This window comes from Saimiri boliviensis, chromosome 13 (assembly GCF_048565385.1).
Source record: "Saimiri boliviensis isolate mSaiBol1 chromosome 13, mSaiBol1.pri, whole genome shotgun sequence".
In the NCBI taxonomy this organism is placed as follows: domain Eukaryota; kingdom Metazoa; phylum Chordata; class Mammalia; order Primates; family Cebidae; genus Saimiri; species Saimiri boliviensis.
Genome location: NC_133461.1, coordinates 2,817,972 through 2,824,013, shown reverse-complemented (window position 1 = coordinate 2,824,013; position 6,042 = coordinate 2,817,972).

Genomic DNA, 6,042 nt, shown 5'->3' with positions numbered 1-6,042 from the left:
TCTGCTTCCTAGCTAGACTTTCCCCTAATATATCATGACCAATTCTGAAGCACCTTTTTTTCCGTCACCAAATAAAGATAGACTCTCAAGGACACACTTTTTCTCCCAGTATCAGGTTGAGGGAGAAATACTGAGTGCGCCTTTGAAGTCAGGCTGCCTGAGACCCACATTTTCAGTTTACTTCAAAGAAAACTGATGATTCCTATGTAGATCTGGGTGTCTCAGTGCCCTAAGGCAGCTGCTGTTTTCTTAGGCTTTTTGCTTTCACATAAGGTGACAGGCTCTGGGATATTTAGTGGCTGAAATGCCTGCTGTTTCACATGCATAAGCAACAGGTTTGCTTTCCTGCTGATGAGATAGAGATGTGGTTGGAAACATTTTCTCGTTCTGTATCCTGGAGATAGGAAACAGATTCTCTCTGCGCTCTTCTGAGCAGGTATTTGCTCTGCAATATGGGAGACTGAGACCATTTTCTCAATACTTTAGGTAAATTACTTTTGCTTTTAACTAAATTGTATGGTTTTACACATTGGAGTAAAACCATTTCCTTCCCCATCCCGATCTCTTGTGCTTTTATCTTTTTTATCCTAACTCACTTCTATCCTGATTTCCTCTGGATAATATTTACCACAGATAAATTCCTCCTTTGGCCCAGATACAACGAGTCAGAGTCGGGAGGAGAGATGATTGTGGAGCTGCATGAGTCATGCAAGGCTCAGAACTTCTTGAGGCTCAGCTCAAAATCATACTGCTTTTCCACATTCTCCCAGATGCTATGAGGCAGTGCAGCGCTCATGCTGATGTGTTCACCAAGATCCAAGGTCTAAGCAGGAAAGGACAGCTTGTCCCTGTATTCCTTTCCCTTTCATAGTCATGAATATCTGTAAATACCAAAGTGCTCATGCTGAAGCAGCATTACACTGAGGAAAACAACCTTGTGCAGCTTCATCGAGTTCTTGCTTTAAAGGATTTATTAAATTCATGTACGTAAACCACATAGTCGCCAACTGGGAAAATACATCAATGTGGCTACTTCCTCTGGAAAGTTACTGTCTAAAATTTGTAAATTTTAATCTATACTGTTGCACACAGTTTCTGTGTCTTAAATTTGTAAGTGGGTTTCTATTAAAGATGATCATATTCTTCTTGGCCATTAAAAATGTTGCCTGGAAGGGTATTTCTCAAGTGGATGTTAATGATTTGTTTATTGACTTACTTATTTTAAAAGCTGTATGTAGAAGAAAGAGGAGGTGGCTTAAAATTCAGTTACTTGTTGTCCTGGAAACAAAAAAAAATCATGAAATGGTAATTATATTTGATTTTATTTAACCGTATTTTAATATTTTCTCTTTTAGAAGTGGAAAAGTTGAGCCTGTGGAACAATTTGAAATGCTTAAGACATCTTTGATGGGGCTGTATCTGCATAAGGCAAAGGTGTCTAAGGAGACAGTATCGTGTATTCTAATGCATGAGTCAGATGTTTTGTTCATTGACTTGTGAAAGTGCTGCGGATAATAGATAGCGGTTTCTTTTCTTGCACGGCAGGTTCACGCCCATTCACGTTTTTGACTTCAGCTGCCATCCTAGGGTTCTGAGGACAGCATGTCTATTTGACTGGGCTAGACCCTCATACACCCAGGCGGGCCCTGGCTGTCACTTCTCTGTGGTGCCTGGTGCCGGTGCCCCTCACAGTGCTGACTCTTGAGCAGATGCCCCATCCCTCCCCACCAGCCCCTGTTCCCACGTCAGATGATTCTTGGGTTTTGTTCTAGGTGCAGAAATAGTGGGAGAAGCCATAATCCTGGGTGGTGAATAAGAAGGGAAGGTGGCCAGTGAGGGTTTTTACCTTTGTCTTCATTGGAAATAACCTCAGCTGAATTTTCTCTCTGCATCTTTTCAATGTTGGCTCCATTTGCCATTTTCAGACAATCGTCTGAGGAGCTGAACGGAGAGCTCGAGATCTGGTTGGCACTGTTGCATAGAAAGCCTCTCTCTTTCTGCTGAAGAACCGATTTCCCAGGTCACATTGTGTAGCTCCAGACTCTCAGCAATTAGAAACGGCACAGTAAAGAACCCTTGTTGATGGAATGGACTGGAACTGAGCTCTGCTGTTTAAATTCTTGACTCCTAGGTAGCAGTGACATGTGGTAACACATGAGCTAGGATGATGTTTGGGGCCTGTGGTAGGTTTTCTATGGGACACCATATACCACAGTACTGTATTTCAAAATATTGGGTATTGATTATGAAAACTGGACCTATTTATGTGTCATTATTCTAAAAACATTGTGATCTATGAAGGTCTTTTTTTTTTTTTGCTAGATTGGCCAAAAGAAGTGCTCTTGTTTTGAGGCAATCTAGCTAACACGTCTCATATGGGTAAAAATGCAGATGGTCCTTTGTCTGGTACTAATGAAGAATGACCCGGGCCCGACATCGAACTTTCCCAGTATGGTGAGCATCAGAGTAGATGGACATTCGAAGGCCAAGTGAAGGGCCGATCCCCTCACCACCCAGGCCCTGCAGGCAAAGCTCTTCAGGGCCCCATTAGCATCTGTGTGGCTGCACTGTGGTTCCCCTAGGACTCTGCAGTGGGACACCAAAGATGATGTGTAAGGCCCCCAAAGATGATGTGTAAGGCCCACAGTCTGTAATGGGCTTATGTCAAGTATCTAAAGGTTCACTTCGTTGTTCACGGAATCACAGAGCATCATTTTTGATTGGCTCTTAGAGCCTGCCATCTTGTAGCCCTGGGACTTCAGGAGGCCTCTGGGGACCATTGACTGTGCCGGGAGGGTGGAGAAATGAAGCTGGTGGCAGAAGCATGCTCCCAGCTCCTCCTCTCATGCTCAGCCAGGCGATTCTTCCTTCCAATGGCCTTGGGATGGCTGTGTAATCGTTTGTTGAGAAATCATTAGAGAAGGACTAATCTAAAAAAATCTATCATCCTTTATTTGTGTTGACTTTGTGATCACGCCTTCGTTCACTCTTGTTATTGCTCATGTATATGTCTGTTTTTATTCTTCCCTGTGTCTTTCTGAAAGTTGATTATATTTCCATGCTTGCGATCTTCCCATTTCCGTCAATGAGTCTGAAACTGGCTGCACATTTGAACTAGCTGGGAAGTTGAACATACCCGTGATGCTCTGGCCTTAACTTAGATCAGAGATTCTCATATTTATCAAGCATCAGAACCACCTGCAGAGCTTGTTAAATAGAGATTGTTGGCCACATCTCCAGAATTTGTTGTTCAGTAGATTTGGGATGAGACCCAAGGATTTGCAGCCGGTCCAGAGACAGCTCGTGAGATCTATTACCTGGTTTAATTGGTTTGAAGGTGAAGGTAGAGTCCAGACTCTTATTTTTAAAAAATTATTTTTATTGATACATAATACTTATACATATTAAAGGGTTCATGTGATATTTTGATACATGCATACAACGTGTAATGGTCAATTCAGGGTAATTAGGATATTCATCACCTCAAACTTTCAAAAAATATTTGTATCTTTATATATACATATATATTTTATTGCACTTTAGGTTCTGGGGTACATGTGCAGAACATGCAGGATTGTGGCATAGGTACCTACATGGCAATGTGGTTTGCTACCTCCATTCCCCTGTCACCTGTATCTGGCATTTCTTCCCATGTCCAGACTTTTAAAAATAAATAGCATCTGCATTTCCAGAGCAGATAAACCAATCAAATTGAGTAGATGATCTTTTAAAGTATAAGCTTCTGTGGTTCTGTGAAAAAATTGTTTAAATGAAATTTAAATTATTCATAATTTTTATTGCTTACATTGATCAGATCCATAAAATATCTATTTATTACATTACCCTAGCTACAGAGATCAGTTTTTGAAAGCATGAAGGAGTTTGATAACTTGTAAGGCTCTCAGAGATTGTTATAATTTTTCCCTCAAAAGAATAAAATAAAATAGCTTGGTGGAAAGGAGTATACATTAACTTTGTTTCTCTCAAATACTAAGGGTTAAAATAGTATTCAGAATTATTAGATGTGAAGTTTTGAACCCAAGCATTTTAACTTAGTGTTTAAATATGTGTATGTCTTTCTATGTGACTGCTAATTTTAACTACATGATCATCTCTAAGAGATAAACTTCCCCTGAACTTAAAGTTTTAAAATTAATTGTCTCCTGATAACATAAGTGGTATGAGTAAGGAAAAAATCCATGTATACTGTGTTTTGAAATGTTAATAAGGTGTGATATGGTTTGACTCTGCCCACCCAAATCTCACCTTGAATTATGATAATTCCAATGTGTCAAGGACGGGGACAGCTGGAGATACCTGAATGGTGGGGGCAGTTTCCCCCATACTGTTCTTGCGATAGTGAGTTCTCATGAGATCTGATGGTTTTATAAGCATCTAGCATTTCCCCTGCTGGTATATTCTCTCTTTGCCTGCTGCCACCCATGTGAGATGTGGCTTGCTCCTCCTTGCTTTCTGCCGTGATGGTGAGGCTTCCCCAGCCATGTGGAGCTGTAAGTCAATTAAACCACTTTCTTTTGTAAATTGCCCAGTCTTGGATATGTCTTTATAAGCAGTGTGAAAATGGACTAATACAATGTAATTGTTTAAATGCTGATATGAAAGCAGTGCTGAGCCTGGAGCTTATATCAATACTGTTATGATTATTCTCAAGCTGGCCATACAATTTATCTCATCATCTATAGATCTACCATGAATTCCAGTAAGCTGACAAAGCCAAAAGCCAAAAATTAAGAGTTTGTATTAATCTAGTTAATGCCAAATCTAGTCATTCTCCATCATCCTACCTCTGTGTTCTGCATGAAACAAAATTGGCCTTTGTGATTGTAACCAGTCTTCTTGAATTGAAAATAAAATTTGTTCCTTAAAATGCTCTAGTTTAAGAGAGCGCCTTTTTTTCAAACAAATGTAAATAATTTTCTGCTCCCATACAGTTTTTGAAGACACTGTATTCCTTAGTTATTGCATATTTGAGAACATTAATTTGTTGCCTTTATACCTGAAAAACAATGTCAGATAAACTTGTTTTATTGCAGTTTATTTTTATTAAGATATCTCTAGACTCAGCTCAGAAGTTTGAATGTTACTAGAAAAAACTCTGAAGACAAATTGATGCCCCCATTTTGGGTAACTATTTTTTTTTCCCCCTTGGATGAGCACTTGATTTTAAAAATTACTGATGCCTGATACCTTCACCAGAATGTCTTTTTTCATTACTAACACTTGAGTATTCTTCATAAATTGAATTATAATTACATAAAAGTGAAAGGGACATTTAGCCTGGCAAAGTGACAATTTAGCCTGGCAATTCCCAATCTTTTGTCATGTAAGGATTCTTTTGTAAATATAAAATTATTCCCAGACTTTCATATGACAATAATGTACTTTTAGTATATGACAGTAGAGAAAATACAAAATGAAAATAAAACTACAGACCTATATCTCTCATGTACATAAACAGAAAATCTTCCACAAAATGTTGGTAAATCATGTACAAAGAGGTTTAAACAGAATTATATACCATGACCAAGAAAGGTTTATTCCAGAAATGCAAGCCTGGATCAACAGTGAAAAATCAGTCTATGTAATTGGCCATGTTATCAGGCTACTAGAGGAAAATCAGACTATCATAATTGACACAGAAGATGCATTTGACAAAATCCAGCACGCGCTCATGATTAAAAAAGTTCTCAGCAACCTAGCAATAGAGGAAAATGTCCTCAATTTAATAAACAGCATTTACAATAAAACTCTAGAGCTAACATCATGTTCAATGTGAAAGACTGAATGCTTTTCCCGGGTAAGGAAATTGGCGAGGGCACCTATTCTTATTTAATATGGGCTGGAAGTTCTAGTCACTGCAATAAGGTAAGAAAAAAAAAAAAAGGAAAGGATATAGAGCAGAAAAGAGGGGGAATTGAAGTGCCTCTGTTTACAATTGACATGATTATCTGTATAGAAAATCCCACAATATAAAAACTCCTTGAACTGATAACGGATTTCAGCAAGGTCACAGGATACAAG